The following is a 22,013-nucleotide window of genomic DNA, read 5'->3' on the forward strand; positions in this document are numbered from 1 at the left end:
CAGAAAAAGTTACTTTCTTACTCATCCATTGCACACAGTATAGCAGTATACACACAGTGTATAGTGAGAAGCATGCAGAGCCGGAAGTTTTGGAAACTACACAGCTGCCTATGGGCGAATCATTTCTAGGGTCACCTCCTCTATACTTTTCAAGGGAATAAGCAATACAATTCACTCCCTTTTCTAATTTGTTGGTAGCATCTTTAATAATTTGGAGATTGTAACCTTCATGAGAAAACGTACAGACGGCATAGAAATTTGAGTACGTTTTTCCCTGCAGATGTGAAGATAAACTGTGCAGAATGATACATTTAAACGCTTTACGTAATATGGGCAGGTAGCGATACACTAATGAAGATTAGGGTTGTGACGCATTTTCAAGCGGACACAAAAACTAGTACCACAGGCCCCATTCAGCTCACAGCCACCAGTTTACTAAACTTGATAGAGGACATTATAGTGATTATAATTACATACAGTAACATAAGTTGGAGAACATTATTGTGACATTTTAAATGACACATATAAATATGCAGAACATTACTGTGATGCAATTAGTTATATAATAATATGCCAAGTATTTAGGGTCACACTGAGTCATTTATCACATTAAGCAGGTAGGCCCAGGAGCAGCAATCCACTTCCGGGAGCTATACAGTGTTTGGAGGCTTCACATATATGCCTCTTGTAATTGGCTCAGCTGTGTTCAGCTAGCTCCCAGTAGTGCAAAAGGATACCTAGAGAATGAAGCATGAAGCAAATTTGATAATAGATGTAAATTGGAAAGTTGTTTAACATTTTATGGTCTATTTGACTAAATGTGTTTGGGTCTCATGTCCTTTTTAAAGGGACAGTGTACACCGATTTTCATATAACTGCATGTAATAGACCCTACTATAAAGAAGAATATACACAGATACTGATCTAAAAAATTCAGTATAAAACATTTTAGAAACTATCTTACTTAGAAGCTCCCAGTTTAGCCCTATTGATGAGGTTAGGCTGGGACACTCACTGAAATAAACTGGGGAAGCAGAAAGAGCAGACCCTCCCCTGCATATGAAAAGGCAGATTACACAAACAATAGCAGAAATAATCTGTGGACCTGGGTCTGCATCTGATACTTTGGGGCTTGGTTAGGAGTCTGAAAATCATCAAAATGTTATCAAAAATAAGCAAAGCTATACATTGTTACAAAAACACTCCCAGATGGGCTATATAAATGAAACATCTACAAAACGTGTATGCAAAGAAAAAATCTAATGTACAATGTCCTAGACAGTGTGCAGACTAGTAGATTACTTGATTGGTTTATAATTGTATCATAGTTTCCAAAGCCAGTAGTTAGTTGTCTTACAATAAAATTTATGTATAAATGTATATTTTACAAAATAGTAGGAGCAAAATTATTAGTGCATGAATTGAAATAATCAATTAGCGGCCTGTGTTTATAAAGATGTTAAACACATAGGTAAAGTCCTGATTAGGAGCACTTGGCTCTGAATTGTAGTCCCACGTAACTATATGTTTGACCAATTTGTGGAGGTTAAACACATAGTAAACTATATTAAGAGCATGTCATTTTTACTTTAGAATATCCCTTTTTAAGGCCCATTATAGTGGTAAAATGACATGCTGGTCCCAAACAGAATTAGCAGAAGTAGTCGTACAGTTGGGTTGTGTGTTTGCGGCTGATTAGGTCAGCGGGCGTTTTTGCTTTGGACCAGCAGTGATCTGCGTCTCCTGAGCAATACTTTAACTATGTATTTAACTATTATGTTTGGATTTAACATCTAGTGTTGCTCACTAGTGTTAAAATTAATGGCTATTTATATATATATATATATATATATATATATATATATATATATATATAATTTGTAATTGTGTTCAGTCAGAAACCAGTAGTGTTTTGCTGCTCCTTTAACAAATGATACCAAAAGAATGAAGTAAATTTGATTACTGATGGAACTCCAGACCCAGGATCACCATGTTTAAACTGACACAACCTTCATTTTCAAGAGCAATAATTGCTTTTTAAAAGAGCTCCTGAAAAAGATGGCTGTATCCGTTGAACCAAGTTGATCTACTTTATTGCAGCGCTACTTTTATCTGGAATAAATATTTGTGTGATACCTTACTGTGAATACTTTCCATTTAGTATTTTCAGCTTGAGTTTTATGGTTTACACTATGTTGGCTGTTTGCTTCTTCTGAGGCAAATCTGGGCCTGGAAGTCTATCTGTGGTTTGGCTATACAAAGAGAAACAACCAATTTCCTCACAGAGTGGATCTTCGTTGTGCATAATCAAGTCTCCTGTACAGAGCGCACCTTAATTGTATGTAGAGATCCTGACAAAGGTTTCACTATTCCTATAGGAGGGTATTTACCCTTTTTTAATACTTTGATTATATTTTATTTTGATATTATGTCTTGGCAGTACTGCCAGGTCCCCACAAATTCTAGCTTGATCGCTGTTTATCCCGCTATGTGAGGTTCTGGATATGATGGAGAGACAAACACCCAGAGGAACAACTTGTTTTTCACTTTCTGCAATGAGATTTGGTTTTAGTGAAAAAAAATTCTGCAGGCTATTTTTAAATAAAATTAAATTTTAAATGAGGCAGTTACACTAAAGCACCAGTTCAGTTGCAATGTGTTGATTAACTGGAGAATAGAGCAATTTTAAAAGTTTTATAATATATTGCAGCAGTTGAAAATTGGATTGCAAATTGGCAAATAAATTGTAAAATGTCTCTTGAATAAATTTGTTTCCTTTTCTCTTGGGCTAACATAGAAATATAGTAATAAACAAGGTGCATTGCTCATAAGAATGTCTTACATTCAGAAAAAACAGCTTTGCAGACTGGAAAAGGCTAGGGGCGGTTTTGGAAAAAAATCTGAAAGCCAGTCATCACTGCATATTTGACTGTTCACTTTAAACAGCACTTTGCTGTGGATGCGCTGTGTTAAGGAAAACTTACACATTGCAGCCAGAGCACAGCGCTGTTTGAAGAGAACAGCCTGATATGGGGCAGCGCTGCAAAGTTAAAGCACTAACAGTTCCTGCATGGGTCCTTTCTGCAGACATGCTGTATTTTCTGCAATGACATCTCAGATCACAGCATGTTCTGCGTTGGGACACATACAGTACAATATAATGTTAACCTCCCTCAGAGACTGTGCATTGATTCTCTTCATGCCAGAAAGATTTTGATCAGGCCCTTTAAGTTTAAGTTAAGGAAATTCACTTTGTGGTTAAGTGTTGAGCTCTATGGCCTAGGCAGGGATGGGGGAACCTTGGCCCTCCTGATGGTTCAGAAATACATTACCCATGATGCTTAGGCACTCTGTAGTCCAGTTGAGCATCATCGGAAATGTAGTTATGGAGGGCCAACGTTCCTGGCCTAGGCATATAAAGTCTGAACTGACGTGTTATCTAATAGGGATTTTCTTTTTACTGTGAGGGGCCCTGTGTCATGCTGCGCTACTACTACTTGTCTACACATTGGTATAGTTGAATAGAACACTGTCCCTCCATTCGCCGCCTGAGCTTTAAAACATGCAGTTTTTTGACTGACAAATGCCTCTGTGGCCTGGGTAGAGGTAAATGATGCAGGGAAAGTGTTTTTAGGGGTTAACACAAGAATGACTAAAGGCTTGGCAAAGTGAGTTTAAATAGTACAAATATTTTAAAATCTCTAATGTCGGTGACAAAATAATCTAGATAGACAATAGTAGATAGGTATGCAGAATTGATTTAAATAAACATAATTTTATTGTGCAATGTCCCTTTAATACTGCCTACCTGTGACTGACAATATGTTAATTCTCTGTTGACAAGTGGTTGAACTTTTGCATTATGTGGCTGACAGATTGGATTACTGCTAATCTTTGTGCATAGCAAGAAAGAGTTAATAACTAACGCTTTATTTGTGGAAAAACTACACAAGGCAAATATCATTTAAAAATTGTGTCAAGAAATCAGCTAAAAGCAGGGTGAATGTAGGGATACTTATGTCCCATTATACTCAGAATTTAATTCCCCCATAAATTAATGTTATTAATGATGAAAAAAACAATAGAATAAACATGTATTATTTATTTTGCATGCTTTTGCTGTAAATATTTGTGCTGGACCCATGTTCCCTAAAGAGGCTGGAAGTTAAATTGAGTAATCAAAATATGCTGCAAAATACCATAGATTGCCTGAACCATGAATATACTTTATACTCTGCAAGTGTGTGTGTATATGCAGGGCCGTCTTTAATATTGACTGGACCATGGGCAAAAAATTTCTTCCCCACCCCATGCAATTTCGCTCTCCACCCCAACATCCCAAAAAACAACTAAATCAATTTATTTTATAATTGTTTTCAAAATTATTAGCCCAGCAGTGGATCATCCACTGCTGGGCTAATCATTTAAAAAAAAATGAAATAAATTGCAATATGTGAAACTGGACATAAGCAGTATTAATAAGTAAATAAATATATAAATTCCTCCACTGTGGATTTATTTAATATTCTTTTGAATGTGATTCTGGTATGAGGTTAGCTGGTTAAAGAGATTTAGGGCAGCCAACTGGAGCAAAGCAAGTTAAAGACTGAGGAGGAAGCATGGAGGTGCAGACAAATATAAGTTTACTGACTGGAACAGCAGAACTGCTATGGGAAGCTGTAAAATCTGAGACAGAGAGAAAACAAAAACTATAAAAATAAACCTTACATTAATGTGTGAAGTATCAGCATGACACTATACATCAGCCACAGCAGCACATGTCACTACTTTGCTAGGAACAAGTTCCCTCTCACCCTGCACTAGACAATGCTGCATGGGGAGGGGCGTGTGTGCACTCACTTATTATTCCCACTGACACCTTTCTACAAAGCACTGTTCCCCTAACAAACTTCAGTTAGTTGATCTTAGGGCCACAGCAGAAAGAGCAGGGCTAAGGGGACCAGCAGACTGGATGCTGTCTGTCCAAGGCTGCATGGATACAGTGTGAGATGAGTCACACAGCCTCAAGACTGAAGAGAGCAGTGTGTGCAGCTGCACAGATGCTCAAATCCTCACGTGCTTGCCGCACCAGCTTTCTGCTGCATGCGCCTACAGTCAGCCCTACCCAGAAACAATCCCCACAACCAGAGCAGTTACCTGGTAACAGTGGTAACCCCAGTAGGACCTTTTCTGATGCAGTGGGAATGGCTGGATGCTGAGTTAGGGCTTTGCATTCAGTGCTGCACAGTGCACATCTAAAACAGCACATGGCAATAGCTTGGCATGTCACATGACACCGGAACGGTCTGGCACCGTTTTTAAAAAAAATATATGTAGCAGCAGAGTACTTTTGACTGTGACAATATTATGACTGAATTTGTGTGTTTCCCATGTCACATCAGCAGTCTGGTATGAACCATAAAATTTTTTTTATTTTTTTTTCAGGACTCTGGGCCCTAGGCAGCTGCCCCTTTTGCCCTGTGTTAAAGACGGCCCTGTATATATATATATATATATATATATATATATATATATATATATATATATATATATATATATATATATATATATATATATATATATATATATATATATATATATATATATATATATATATATATATATATATATATTCCACCATACAAAGTTAATAGCGGAATTGATATGAAAAAAAAAAACCGCTAAGATTTAGCATTGACTGTTACAGGAAACCTCAAAGTCACATGGAAACCACTGTTAGACCCGAGAAGGAATGTATGGCCTTATGCAGCACGATTATACAGATCAGTATATAGATATACACTTTAGCAGCACTTCAGTTCCACACCAATGCTCTGACTCACTCATTCTGCAACACACAGATTGGTTCTCTAAAAATGGCATATTACGGTCCTATCTGATATTGTGCAGTGTATACATTCTTGGATTTCAGTTCTATGTAAGATTGGGTCTTTTGTCTTAAAACGATTTATTATTTGGAGTTTGTTTATAAAGACATTTGTAAAATCTGTTTACCTCCTTTCAATATACCCTTATGATTAAGGGTGACCATATTGCCGCTTTAAAAAGGGACACATATGAAAAATACATTTTTTTTAGGGTTCTTATGCAAAACATTTCTTAAACAGTCTTGAAAACAGCCCTGACATATGTATTTTTCATGTGTCCCTTTTAAACGCGGCAATATGGTCATCCTACTTATGACCCATCATTTGGAGGGGTGGTCACCCCGCTGTACTGTATTCATTCACAGTATATACTTGTCACCATACATTTCTTGGTGGTCTTTATCAGTGTATAGACACTCAGTATAAAATGCATTGTCAATATTACCCTTGTCAAATTGTGACTATGCACTGCTGCTTGTTAGGTTTCATAATGGTCGTCTGCCAATAAAATGTTAACGCTATAGTGTGGGATAGAATCTAAGAATGTGTTGTTAAACCTGTTTGTTTAGTGTTTGTTTATCCAGGTGTGTGCATGTATGTGTTGGTACACACTGTGGGTAAGTGTGTAAGCATTGGGTAATTGCATGTGTATATTTTGTCTGCTTTAAGGCTTACATGTGTATTGTTTTATATGTATTTAGTGCATTTTTATGTAAATCTTTTGGATTTACCCATTGTTTTTGTTTTCTCACTCTCTCTGCTTTATGCCCTGACACAGAGACATGTTGCCAGCCAGGTGGCATAATGAGGTAGCTGGGTGTGTCAGTATAATACCTTGCAATATTATAACATTTTCAGTTATTTATAAATGTTACTCAAACTTCCCAAAACACAAATGGTATAAATTGATTTAATGATAATTTATGCGGCAAACATTGAAAAAAGTTAAAGGGACACTGAACCCAAATTTTTTCTTTTGTGATTCAGATAGAGCATGAAATTTTAAGCAACTTTCTAATTTACTCCTATTATCAAATTTTCTTCATTCTCTTGGAATCTTTATTTGAAAAGCAAGAATGTAAGTTTAGATGCTGGCCCGTTTTTGGTGAACAACCTAGGTTGTCCTTGCTGATTGGTGGATAAATTCATCCACCAATCAAAAACTGCTGTAAAGAGTCTGAACCAAGAAAAAAGCTTAGATGCCTTCTTTTTTATATAAAGATAGCAAGAGAACGAAGAAACATTGATAATAGGAGTAAATTTGAAAGTTGCTTAAAATTGCATGCTCTATCTGGATCATAAAAGAAAATTTTTGGGTTCAGTGTCCCTTTAATATCAGCTAGTTTTAACATAAAGGGACAGTCAACACCAAAATTGTTATCCTTTACTACCCATTCCCCAGCTTTGTACATCCAACATTGTTATATTAATATATTTATAACATTTAAACCTCTACATTTCGGCCTGTTTCTAAGCACTACAGAGAGCCTCTGGTCGCATGCTTTATTATTTGCTTTTCACAACAAGAGACTGATAGTTCATGTGTGCCATATATAAAACATTGTGTTCTCTCTGGTGGAGTTGTGCACAACACAGCACTAATTGGCTAAAATGCAAGTCAATAGATAATAAATAAATACATAGCCATGTGATCATGGGGCTGTCAGAAGAGGCTTAGATACAAGGTAATCACAGAGCATTCAAAACACACCTCCTCAATGTCACCAGCAGCTTGCATTACACAAAATAAAGGGACATAAAACCCCCACATATTTATTGCATGATTCATATAGAGAATACAATTTTAAACAACTTTCCAATTTACTTCTATTATCAAATTTGCTTTCTGCTCTTGGTATTCTTTAACTAGCTGAACACATCTGGCGACCTATTAAAAAGATGCATAAATGTGCAGCCACCAATCAGCAGCATTGCTGCTCCTGGGCCCTACCTAGGTATGCTTTTCAACACATGATATCAAGAAAACAAAACAAATCAGATAATAGGAGTAAATAGAAAAGTTGTTTAAAATCGTATGCTCTGTCTGAATCATGAAAACAACATGTGGGTTTCATGTCCCTGTAAGTCTTTAATGGCACAATATACACCTCTACCAGCTTTCTAAACAGACAAGATGCTTGAATCCTGATCGTCTAGTCACATGTAGCATATGTGCATATGCCGCTTAAACCGTAATTACTAGAAGCATTTTTGCTGATGGAAATATATTGCAAAAATGCTTCTATTTAAAATTCAAATGCACCCATGCACATTTTAGTTGTGACCTTTCTATCCCTTAATGAATCTTTGTGCTGGTAGCAGGGAAGCGCTCTGCGGTCTGGGCTGACAGCTAGCAGGCGCTCTGCACGCAGTAGCACTTATAATGTGCCCTTTTGCTTGCATTTGAACTTCAGTGTGCTCTAGGATTGTAAGTGGGGTCAGCTCAGTGCTAACAGGATTAACAGCCATACCTTATAGTGGGGGAGGAGAGATAGGAATCCCTTTTACTAGCACACAACAAAAACTTTTTTTAATAAAACTCAATCCCTGAACAATCAGTGTAACTTCCTGTAACCCAGCACCAGCAGGCAAACCCATGACAAAGTATAACACACTAGTAGTTTATGTGCCTGGGCTTTAGTAAATACACATTCATTTTTTTATTTTATTTTTTTTTTGTTAGTAAACGCACATTGGTTTGTTAAAGGGGCATTCAAAAGTTATGTCATGCATACTGAAGAGAACTGTATGAATTCCTTCATGCCAATAACCCGATGTAAACACTATTAGTAAAAATTAAAAGGATACTCAAGTCAAAATAAACTTTTATGATTCAGATAGAGCGGGCAGTTTTAAGACACAAAATCTACAGCTTATTTAAAATTCAGAGAAAATGTTATTGCATTGTCTTTTTTATTATGTACTTGTTAATTATGTACCGTAATTATTCTGCATTGAGTGGTCCTTTAAATCACTTGATTATCAGTGTGATCACGTGATTTCAAGGCCAGGATTGGATCATGGGGCACTGCCTATGCTGCTAGGCGCGCCCCCAGGGCGATTATTGACGTCATCAAAGGGGGGAAGCAGCAGGACGCCGTATATGGTAGGATGCTCCATGCCGTCCTAATGGCATTAAAGTCCAGCGCTGTTAGGACGGCATGGAATGTCCTAACGGCATAAAGGGGTTAAATCATAAATATTTTTGCAGCCAAAAAAAGTTAGGGTAAACGTATTATATACAAAATATATATATGAAATAAAAGCTTATTGGCTGATAAAGACAATTTGTGCAGCTTTATTGGTAAAATGTGACATGCCCCACATAAAATTATTTATTTATTTTAGCTCAGGAATATCTAGTTCATGAGAAGCTTACTGGCTCATAATTCTCACAACTCTATTGGTTGAGAGTGGCATGCCCCATAAAGTGTGTTTTTGTTTTTTTACAGCAAAGGAACATCTGGTTATCAAAGAACAAAAATCCTGTAGTAAATGTAATCCCCTCTTTTAGATGTAGCAAAGAATGATGACTTAATTGTCCCTTTAAGCTATGGATCTCACACATTCTCTAAAGCTCTGCTAAATATTTGTTCTTATGGTTTTAATTTTGTGTCTGCTCTGTCATTATTTCGTCTTATTTCTCTGACATAGCTCTTTTTATCCTTCAGGTAACACTTCTTATCTGTTTCTGTTTTTGTTTTGCATTCTTTCTCTTTTATCTCCTCAAATAAGTTTATTTTTTCTCTCTGTTCGTGCATATTCCACCCCCTTCCCTATATCTCCATGGTATTTTAACTTTCTATTATGAGGTCATAAAACTAGTAATTGGTATCAGGCCTGTGACTATTAACCTATTTGGAGGCGTGGACATTTATGGTAATGGTGCCCCAACCCCTTCTCTAAGCTGAAATATATTTCTGCGTAGCAATCTGTGACACACACAGTTGATCATAACATTAAACTTTGTGCTGCTATCTGAATCATGAAAAAAAAATGTATTTCATGTCCCTTTAAGTTATTTATTGTCAGAAATGCACATTACACAATTTCTGCCAATTGTAAATACGATGACTATTCTGTCTGTCAAACACAGTGGGATACTTACTTCCCTTTAAATTATTTCACTATTAGCATCACTATCTTTAAACTAATAAAAACAGAATTGTGATATCATGCTTGCCTTTTTGTAACTGAAAGCCACAAATTAGTGAGTGATAGAAACTGGCAATGCACAGGTTAATATGGGAGTATGCTAGTGTTTGTACTTGGCTGGGAAGCTCAGCAATGCTTATTAATTATATTCCCTGAGAGTGGGGCATAGCAAGAAATTCACGCAAGAAACATACGCTTCTTCTCTAAGAACCCTGAACAGATCAAGTCAATAGTCTTCACAGTCCAAAGGCTTGAAAAACAGAACCCCATTAAAGCTGGCCAATGAGAACTGCCCTAGAGATCACTCCCACAGTAACCTCTCTACTGCCAGAGGAGAATCTACAGTATGTAAAATACCCTATTAGTTTTAATATTGGTCAAAAACTGTACTCTCATCAATTGCCATGCACAGCACTATTATACAATGATGCAGTCTCTGTAAAAGACAAGAATAGCCATTATGCTGTCCATTTAGTTCTAGATGCAAAAAGCAAGGATATCTGAATGCTTTTACTAGCAGTCAGATGTTTTGGAACTACATTTCCCATGATGCTCAGATAGCCTAAACTTGTCTCAGCATTGTGGGAAATGTAGTTCCAAAACATCTGGGAGCCGAAGGTTGCTGACCCCTGCACTAAAGGAACAGGCTTCTCTCATTAACCTTCACTGCCAAATTCACCAATAACCAATTCCACGATGAAGACCTCTTTAAAGACGCACTTTATCTGTTTTATCTCTTTCCTACAAGAAGCATATATATCTATAGACAATTCTATGATTTCCTGAAAGTTTTACAAAGGCTTTGCACTGATACAATGGGGCCTATCTATCAAGCTCCGAAAGGAGCTTGACGGCCCGTGTTTCTGGCGAGTCTTCAGACTCGCCAGAAACAGCAGTTATGAAGCAGCGGTCTAAAGACAGCTGCTCCATAACCCTGTCCACCAGCTCTGAGCAGGCGGACAGGAATCGCCACAATTCAACCCGATCGAGTACGATCAGGTTGATTGACACCTCCCTGCTGGCGGCCGATTGGCCCCGATTCTGCAGGGGGCGGCGTTGCACCAGCAGCTCTTGTGAGCTGCTGGTGCAATGCTGAATACGGAGAGCGTATTGCTCTCCGTATTCAGCGAGGTCTGGCGGACCTGATCCGCACTGTCGGATCAGGTCCGCCAGACTTTGTTAAATAGAGGCCAATGGGGCCTATCTATCAAGCTCCGAATGGAGCTTGATGCCCCGTGTTTCTGGCGAGCCTGCAGACTCGCCAGAAACAGCAGTTATGAAGCAGCGGTCACAAAGACCGCTGCTCCATAACCTGTCCGTCTGCTCTGAGCAGGCGGACAGACATTGCCGCAATTCAACCCGATCGAGTACGATCGTGTTGATTTACACCTCCCTATTGGCCGTGAGTCTGAATACGGAGAGTGTATTGCTCTCCGTATTCAGCGAGGTCTGGCGGACCTGATCCGCACTGTCAGATCAGGTACGCCAGACTTTGTTAAATAGGGGCCAATGTCTTAAAGGGACAGTAATTTAAAAAAAAAATTATTTATTGTGCCCACTTTTGATGTAATGTACCTCTAAAAATTGAGAAATGTTTAATTTTCAGAACTTTTTAAGGCTAACCCTGCTACATGTCAGTCTCTAATAAGCTTTATCAGATAATGTACTTTATACTAACTTTATGACCGGGGTTAGCCTTGTTGTCTGGGCTCTTTCAAATAAGGCCATTGTTGGGTCGAGTTTGGCTATTGAAAAATAATTGCAGCAATTTTTGCTAATTGTTATTAGTGTAAAAGTGCTTATTAGATAAGTGCATTTGCTCACTTCGGGATATGATATCAAGAAAGAGGCCGCAAGCCGCATTTGTCTCTCTTTGTAGCCGGATTTATTCTTGTGAAAGTGCAACACACTGAGATCTGGATTTGCACAGATCTCAGTGTATTGCACTTACACAAGAATGAATCCGGTTTTGTAAAGAGACGAATGCGGCTTGCGGCCTCTTTCTTGCGAATTCATTAGCTCCCGAAGTGCACAAATGCACACGTTTCTTTGGTGAAGTTGTTTGCTTATTTAATTTAGTATGTTTGGGGAGTAATGTCAGTGTGTCGTGTGCTAAACCAATGTTTCATCCAAAAATGTTTTTCTGTACCTGGTAATAAGTCAAAAAGTGTTTTATAAAGTCCCTGAAAATATGTTGTTAAAGTGACAGTAAAGTCAAAGTTACACTTTAAAGGGATGCTAAACCCAACTTTTTATTTACTCCTATTATCATTTTTTTTCTTCATTCTCTTGCTATCTTTATGTTAAAAGCAGACATGTAAAGGTTAGGAGCCGGCCCATATTTATTTTTACTAATATTTAAAAAAAAAAAAAAATCAAAAATTTCTATTTTCCCTGCTTGTAAAGTCATAAAAGTATAAAAAAAAAAAAAAAAAACGATGATATATAAACCTACCTTTAGTTACAAGTGGAAAAAAAAAGATAGAGAATGCCTTTACTACCCATTCCCAAGTTTTGCACAACCAACATTGTTAGATTAATATACTTTATAACATTTAAACCTTTCAATTTCTGCCTATTTCTAAGCCACTATAGACAGCCTCTTGTCACATGCTTTTTTTTTTTTAGCTTTTCACAACAAGAGACTGCTAGTTTATGTGGGCCATATAGATAACAACGTGTTCACTCCCGAGGAGTTATTTAAGAGTTAGCACAACACAGTACTAAATGCAACTCAATAGATAATAAATAAATAAATAAATAAATAGTCATGTAATCAGGTTGCTGTCAGAAGAGGCTTAGATACAAGGTAATCACAGAGGTAAAATGTATATTTCTATAACTGTGTTGGGTTTGCAAAACTGGGGAACAGGTAATAAAAGGATTATCTATCTTTTAAAACAATAACAATTCTAATGTAGACTGTCCCCTTAAGTGAAAAAAATGTGTTCAAACATATTAGGCAGCCATTATCATTACTGAATCAATGTGCCGGAATGTTGTCCCTTCACAGTGACTTCATATATTTTGCTTCTGTGAAGATTTTTGAAAATCCCTGCAAAAAAACCCTTGGTAAACCTGTAAAAAATCTGTTTATTGTAGTTTTTTTTTCTTGTGCTTAAAGGGTCAGTGTAGTTTGTTGATACAAGTAAAGATCTCTAAAATCAGCAAAAGGTAATAAAAGTACTATCAAATATTTAATTTATTTTCTTGTCTAAAAGTATCCTGCTCCGTGGTGTCCAGGGCTGGACTGGGAATAGAAAGCAGCCATGGAAAAATATGAAGACCAGCCCTATTTTCTGTTGAGTCGGTATAATGCACATGCCTTATTTTTCTCTAAGGGGATTATTGGAATACCATTTCCCCAATATTTTTTTTTCAGAATTAAATTATATTACTTTCTATTAAATAAAAGTACCAGATTCTTGCTATACAGACACCCTACAATCCAATTCCATCCATTAAAGGGACATTAAACCCACATTTTTTCTTTCATGATTCAGATAGAGAATACCATTTTAAACAACTTTCTAATTTACTTCTATTATCTAATTTGTTTCATTCTCTTGATATTCTTTCCTGAAAAGCATATCTAGATAGGCTCAGTAGCTTCTGATTGGTGGATGCACATAGGTGCCTCATGTGATTGGCTCACCCATGTGCATTGCTATTTATTTAACAAAGGATATCTAAAGAATGAAGCAAATTAGATAATAGAAGTAAATTGGAATGTTATTTAAAATTGTATTTTCTACCTGAATCATGAAAGAAAATGTTTGGGTTTAATGCCCCTTTAATCACCCCTTTAAATTGTAGATTTCCAGCCCCAGCTGCTGCATCCCACTGGCCTTAATTGTGTCTCCTGTGCAGTGCTGGAATTCCCTCAGAAAAGGGCTGAGCAGAGTTCACGTCCTGACAAGCTCCCTTCCAATAGCATTCATTTAGCATATGCTGATATCCTGGGAAAGCCAACATGATGTACCAATAGCACGTTGCACTATTGCCGAGAGCAGGTGCCAGTCAAGTACATACTAACCCCCTTGATCACACTCCTGCAGAGGCAAAATACCAGCTTTTCTATATAGTGTAAAGCGATGCGCAAGTTGCTATAACTACCAAGAACTCTAAAAGCCTGCCTTATATACAGTCCAGGGGAATACAGTTTACATAAGCGGCGCATGTGCAATGGTAATATAAACGCACAGGAGTGGTATGTAAACGGATGTACAGATATAAAAATATAGGGCTTGGTTTGGGGTCTTGAAATGGACTCACATTATTTTAAATAAAAATATATGCTGTAAATGATCTAGATGTTATATATGTTTTATTAATAAAGAATAGATTAAATTAAAATAAATAGTGTACACTGTCCCTTTAACAAGATTTCCCTGTTATATATGCCGGTTGGACTATTTCTCTACATCCTACAGGGACTATACAAACGTTTTAGAAAGGAAAACAAAGATCACTCAAGCTTGCATACAATGTTTTTTGCACACAATATGCTACAATATTTACTTCCCCCTTAAAGAGATGTGAAAGCCAAAATTAAACTTTTCATGGTTCAGATACAATTTTAAGAAACTTTTTAATACGCTTCTGTTACCAAATTCACTTCATTTTGTTGTTATTATTTGATCAAAATTATGCTTCAGCAGGCTCAGAAGCAGCCAAAGCTTGCTGGTGATTGGTGGCTGCACACATTTTTCCTTTTGTCGTTGGCTCACCATATGTGTTCCTTTAAGTCCCATAGTGCATTGCTGCTCAGGAGTTCAAGTTTTGTCTGAACAAAATGTGTAGAGCATTTCAATTTTACACCTGATTTTATAAATAGATGAAAATTTGTAACTTTATTGATGGCTGAATTTGTTTGAATAAACTGAAGATTTTGAACTTTATCCTAGGAGGAAGTAAATTCCTTTGAAGTAAGTGTGATTTCAATAACTAAACTGTCAGCCAGATATTGTTTGTTTAGTTGGAGTTAATAATACAGTGGTGTCTTTTCTGTTACAAGTGCCCCTTTAACCCCTTAGTGACCAGAGCACTTTTCCATTTTCTGTCCGTTTGGGACCAAGGCTATTTTTACATTTCTGCAGTGTTTGTGTTTAGCTGTAATTTTCCTCTTACTCATTTACTGTACACACACATATTATATACCGTTTTTCTCGCCATTAAATGGACTTTCTAAAGATACCATTATTTTCATCATATCTTATAATTTACTATAAAAAAAATATAAAATATGAGGAAAAAATGGAAAAAAAACACACTTTTTCTAACTTTGACCCCCAAAATCTGTTACACATCTGCAACCACCAAAAAACACTCATGCTAAATAGTTTCCAAATTTTGTCCTGAGTTTAGAAATACCCAATGTTTACATGTTCTTTGCTTTTTTTTGCAAGTTATAGGGCAATAAATACAAGTAGCACTTTGCTATTTCCAAACCACTTTTTTTCAAACTTAGCGCTAGTTACATTGGAACACTGATATCTTCCAGGAATCCCTGAATATCCCTTGACATGTATATATTTTTTTTTAGAAGACATCCCAAAGTATTGATCTAGGCCCATTTTGGTATATTTCATGCCACCATTTCACCGCCAAATGCGATCAAATAAAAAAAATTGTTCACTTTTTCACACATTTTGTTACAAACTTTAGGTTTCTCACTGAATTTATTTACAAACAGCTCGTGCAATTATGGCACAAATGGTTGTAAATGCTTCTCTGCAATCCCCTTTTTTCATAAATAGCAGACATATATGGATTTGGTGTTGCTTTTTGGTAATTAGAAGGCCGCTAAATGCCACTGCGCACCACACGTGTATTATGCCCAGCAATGAAGGGGTTAATTAGGGAGCATGTAGGGAGCTTGTAGGGTTAATTTTAGCTTTATTGTAGTGTAGTAGACAACCCTAAGTATTGATCTAGGCCCATTTTGGTATATTTCATGTCACCATTTCAACGCCAAATGCGATTAAATAAAAAAAAAAGTAAAATTTTTCACAATTTTAGGTTTCTCACTGAAATCATTTACAAACAGCTTGTGCAATTATGGCACAAATGGTTGTAAATGCTTCTCTGGGATCCCCTTTGTTGAGAAATAGCAGACATATATGGCTTTGGCGTTGCTTTTTGGTAATTAGAAGGCCGCTAAATGCCGCTGCGCATCACACGTGTATTATGGCTAGCAGTGAAGGGGTTAATTAGGTAGCATGTAGGGAGCTTGCAGGGTTAATTTTAGCTTTAGTGTAGAGATCAGCCTCCCACCTGACACATTACACCCCCTGATCCCTCCCAAACAGCTCTCTTCCCTCCCCCACCCCACAATTGTCCCCGCCATGTTAAGTACTGGCAGAAAGTCTGCCAGTACTAAAAAAAAAAGCTATCCTTGATAAAACATAAATAAAAAAAAATGCATATTTACATATGCTGCTCTGGAGGATCCCCCCTTAGCCCCCAACCTCCCTGATACCCCCCAAACAGCTCTTTACCCATCCCCCTCTAACTTATTAGTAGCCATCTTTGGTACTGGCAGCTGTCTGCCAGTACCCAGTTTATAGTAAAACCTTGTTTTATTATTATTTTAAAATAGTTTTCTGTAGTGTAGCTTGCCCCCCCCCCCCAAAAGACAAACCCACCACCCCTCCCAGATCTCTTAGATCGATATAAATATATATATTTTTGGCAATCACTGCCACTTTTCCCCCATACATGTTCTGTAGTGTAGCGGTTCCCACCCGCGTCCTACCCCCCCCCCCCCGCGCGCGCGCGCACCCTCGTGCACCCGGCGTTCCCGCCCACGATCCCGCCCCCCGCCACATCATACGGCCCATCGATGGCCGCCCACCCGCCTCCCAGACTGGCTCCCACCCACCAACGAAACCGGCCATCGATGTCCGGTACAGAGAGGGCCACAGAGTGGCTCTCTCTGCATCGGATGGCCAAGGGGGGTTATTGCAGGATGCCTCGATGTTGAGGCATCACTGCAATAACCGGAAAGCAGCTGGAAGCGAGCAGGATCGCTTCCAGCTGCTTTCCAGACCAAGGACGTACGCCACACGTCCTCGGTCATTAAGTGTATTTTTTTAGAGGACGTGTGGCGTACGTCCTTGGTCGTTAAGGGGTTAACGAAAAACTGCTTTCAAACACATTAAGCAATCAGTATCAACACTGAAATATTTATCCTTGCTAGAAAGCACTTGCAAAGCTTTCTCAAGTACCTCCATAGACATGAAGGAAGTGCTGCCCATCTGCATCTAAGGATGTTTCAGGGGCACAGTCAAGAGTTTTCTGCAGAATTAATGCCAATCATATTTAAAAATTGTATTAAAGAAAAATGAGAGAGAGGACAAGATAAGACAGTATAGTCTAGAGGAGAGAATGCAGAGAGTTAAAATAAAAGGAAGAGCAAGAGATGGGAGAAAGAGAAAGGAAAGAAATTGGAGTGAAAAATGAGAGAAGAGAAAGGAGGGGAGAGAGGAGGGCGAGTGGGAGAAAGGGGAGAGTGAGATTGAAGCAAGAGAAGAGGGAGATTGAAAATAGAGAAGAAATTGAAGGGGAAGAAGTAAGAGAAAGGAGAGGAAAGAAAGTGGCTAGTGAGATAGATAAGATATAGTGTAGGGAGAGAGAGACAAAGAAGGGGGCAATAGAGAAGGAAGAGAAGAGGGAAAGAGATGCGTGAGAGAGAAAAAGAGTAAAGAAAGAAGTGGATGAGAGGGGAGAGTGTGCGAGAAGGGACCGATGAGAGTATAAGAAATGTTAATAGCCGCTTGTCACCTCTGGTTTCAGGGGTTAAAATGCTGTTCCCCTTTCCCTTGTACATGTTTATTGTTGCCTGTGTCCCCTTCTGAGTATGCTGAAGCTAACAGCACCGCACAGGGGCAGGGAGAAGATAGAGGAAAGTGAAGAGTCTGCACTTGACAGCCAGAGTGTAAGAGGCTTTAAGGGTTAGAATATCCAGCTGTGCCAGGAGAAAGGCAGTGGGCAGGGCCACTATACTACCAAAAACGAACACCCTAGGGCATAAAAAGAAAACAAACACATTTTTTTCCTATGCCTCTCTGTGAGGCCCCATCGTGAGTGAGGCTTTAGGCGGTTGCCTATTTGGCCTAACACTAGGGCTGCCTATGGTTAGCAGAAGTAGTTATTTCATATACAAAAAAATACCTAAAAAAACAATATCCCATGCAGACAGATAAGAGAATGACATATTCTTTCCCTACAAGATCAGCCCATTGTATATCGAGTTGTAGTTTTAGTTAGCAGAAACAGTTTGTTCCTTTTGGTATGTTTTTGTATATTAAATAACAATGGGCTGATCTTATAGGAAATGAATATGTCACTCTTATCTGTCTGCATGGGATATTGTTTCTTAAGGTATTTTTTTGTATATGAAATAACTGTCATTATCTTATCTGTGTGCATGGGAAATGGTTAATTTAGGTACGTTTTTGTATATGAAATATTTCCCATACATTTTAAAGGGACATTCCAGTCAAAATTTAAATGCACATAGATTTATTACATCTTTGAATAGAAACATATTTGCAATATATGTGTAATGGCAAAAACGCTTCTACTAAAACTTATCACTGTTTTAGTGTTACAATTTTTCTCTGCACGTGCATGTGAAGCATAACTAGATATTTTAACTGCACCCACATTTTAAACACTGCAGCTTCTCAGATCATCAGTGGGGCTTGTATCATGTCAGCAATTAACAAATTGAGTCATTACCAGTTGGTACAAGCACCTTAGGCTCTCTGAGCAAGTTCTGTGTTTAAAATGCTGGTGCACGGTGCATACTTAAATACACTTTTGAAACAGCTATAGCTTTTATTAGAAGCATTTTCTCTTGTTAAAGGGACACTGTACCCAAATTTTTTCTTTTGTAATTCAGAAAGAGCATTCAATTTTAAGCAACTTTCTAATTTACTCCTATTATCAATTTTTCTTGGTTCTATTGCTATCATTATTTGAAAAAGAAGACATCTAAGCTTTTTTTTGTTTCAGTACTCTGGACAGCACTTTTTTATTGGTGGATGAATTTATCCACCAATCAGCAAGGACAACCCAGGTTGTTCACCAAAAATGGGCCGGCATCTAAACTTACATTCTTGCATTTCAAATAAAGATACCAAGAGAATGAAGAAAATTTGATAATAGGAGTAAATTAGAAAGTTGCTAAAAATTTCATGCTCAATCTGAATCACGAAAGAATTTTTTTGGGTACAGTGTCCCTTTAAGTGTATCCAGTCCACGGATCATCCATTACTTGTGGGATATATTCCCTTCCCAACAGGAAGTTGCAAGAGGATCACCCACAGCAGAGCTGCTATATAGCTCCTCCCCTCACATGTCATATCCAGTCATTCTCTTGCAACCCTCAACATAGATGGAGGTCGTGAGAGGAGTGTGGTGTTTTATACTTAATTAATTCTTCAATCAAAAGTTTGTTATTTTTAAATGGCACCGGAGTGTGCTGTTTTTTCTCAGGCAGTATTTAGAAGAAGAATCTGCCTGCGTTTTCTATGATCTTAGCAGAAGTAACTAAGATCCACTGGCTGTTCTCACAAATTCTGAGGAGTGGGGTAACTTCAGAAAGGGAATGTCGTGCGGGGTCTCCTGCAACTAAGGTATGTGCAGTAAAATATTTTTCTAAGGAATGGAATTGACTAAGAAAATACTGCTGATACCGAAGTAATGTAAGTAAAGCCTTAAATGCAGTGGAAGTGACTGGTATCAGGCTTATCAATAGAGATACATACTCTTTAAAAAAGGATGTTTAAAACGTTTGCTGGCATGTTTAATCGTTTTTTGAGGTACATTGGTGATAAAACTTATTGGGGCATAATTTTTTCCACATGGCTGACTTATTTTCTGCATAGAAACAGTTAACTGAGGCTTCCCACTGTTGTAATAATGAGTGGGAGGGGCCTATTTTAGCGCTTTTTTGCGCAGTAAAAATTCAGACTTCTTCCTGCATGATCCAGGACGTCTCTAGAGAGCTCAAGGGACTTCAAAAGTCATTTTGAGGGAGGTAATCAGTCACAGCAGACCTGTGACAGTGTGTTTGACTGTGTTAAAAACGTTTTTTCTCTATTGATTATCCTTTTTGGGTATTAAGGGGTTAATCAACCATTTGCGAGTGGGTGCAATGCTCTGCTAGCTTAATACATTTACTGTGAAAATTTGGTTGCTATAACTGATTTGGTTCATTGTTATTTCAACTTGAGACAGGTTTTGTGCTTCTTAAAGGCGCAGTAGCGTTTTTTATATTGCTTGTAAACTTATTTTAAAGTGTTTTCCAAGCTTGCTAGTCTCATTGCTAGTCTGTTTAAACATGTCTGACACAGATGAATCCGTTTGTTCATTATGTTTAAAGGCCAGTGTGGAGCCCCATAGAAATATGTGTACTAAATGTATTGATTTCACTTTAAATAATAAAGGTCAGTCTTTATCTGTAAAAGAATTATCACCAGACAACGAGGGGGAAGTTATGCCGACTAACTCTCCTCACGTGTCAGTACCTTCGCCTCCCGCTCAGGAGGCGCGTGCTAATGTGGCGCCAAGTACATCAGAGACGCCCATAGCAATCACTTTACAGGACATGGCTACAATCATGAATAATACCCTGACAGAAGTATTATCTAGATTGCCAGAATTAAGAGGCAAGCGCGATAGCTCTGGGATTAGGACAGAGCGCGCTGGTGCTGTGAGAGTCATGTCCGATACTGCGTCACAGTTTGCAGAACATGAGGACGGAGAGCTTCATTCTGTGGGTGACGGATCTGATCCAGGGAAACCGGATTCAGAGATCTCTAATTTTAAATTTAAGCTTGAGAACCTCCGTGTATTGCTAGGAGAGGTTTTAGCGGCTCTGAATGACTGTAACACAGTTGCAATTCCAGAGAAATTGTGTAGGCTGGATAGATACTATGCGGTGCCGGTGTGTACTGACGTTTTTCCTATACCTAAAAGGCTTACAGAAATTATTAGCAAGGAGTGGGATAGACCGGGTGTGCCCTTTTCCCCACCTCCTATATTTAGGAAAATGTTTCCAATAGACGCCACTACACGGGACGTATGGCAGACGGTCCCTAAGGTGGAGGGAGCAGTTTCTACTTTAGCTAAGCGTACCACTATCCCGGTGGAGGATAGTTGTGCTTTTTCGGATCCAATGGATAAAAAATTAGAAGGTTACCTTAAGAAAATGTTTGTTCAACAAGGTTTTATCTTGCAGCCCCTTGCATACATTGCGCCTGTCACTGCTGCTGCGGCATTCTGGTTTGAGTCTCTAGAAGAGGCAATTCACACAGCTCCATTGGATGAAATTATGGACAAGCTTAAAGCACTTAAGCTAGCTAATGCATTTGTTTCTGATGCCATTGTACATTTAACTAAACTAACGGCTAAGAACTCCGGATTCGCCATCGAGGCGCGGAGAGCGCTATGGCTTAAATCCTGGTCAGCTGACGTGACATCTAAATTACTTAATATTCCTTTAAAGGGGCAGACCTTATTCGGGCCCGGCTTGAAAGAAATTATTGCTGACATTACTGGAGGTAAGGGTCATACCCTTCCTCAGGACAGGGCCAAATCAAAGGCCAAACAGTCTAATTTTCGTGCCTTTCGAAATTTCAAGGCAGGAGCAGCATCAACTTCCTCCGCTCCAAAACAGGAAGGAACTGTTGCTCGTTACAGACAGGCCTGGAAAACTAACCAGTCCTGGAACAAGGGCAAGCAGGCCAGAAAACCTACTACTGCCCCTAAGACAACATGAAGGAACGGCCCCCTATCCGGAAACGGATCTAGTGGGGGGCAGACTTTCTCTCTTCGCCCAGGCGTGGGCAAGAGATGTCCAGGATCCCTGGGCGTTGGAGATCATATCTCAGGGATATTTTCTGGACTTCAAAGCTTCTCCTCCTCGAGGGAGATTCCATCTATCAAGGTTATCAGAAA

The 22,013-nt window shown here is 38.4% G+C and overlaps 1 protein-coding gene across 6 annotated transcripts in view; it reads left to right on the forward strand.

Moving 5' to 3' along the window:
* NAV1 (neuron navigator 1) overlaps positions 1 to 22,013 on the forward strand; it is a 345,632-nt gene that overhangs the window by 169,457 nt on the left and 154,162 nt on the right. The gene's annotated exons all lie outside the window — the stretch shown is intronic.

The sequence above is a fragment of the Bombina bombina genome, chromosome 3, assembly GCF_027579735.1.
Source record: "Bombina bombina isolate aBomBom1 chromosome 3, aBomBom1.pri, whole genome shotgun sequence".
Classification (NCBI taxonomy): Eukaryota; Metazoa; Chordata; class Amphibia; order Anura; family Bombinatoridae; genus Bombina; species Bombina bombina.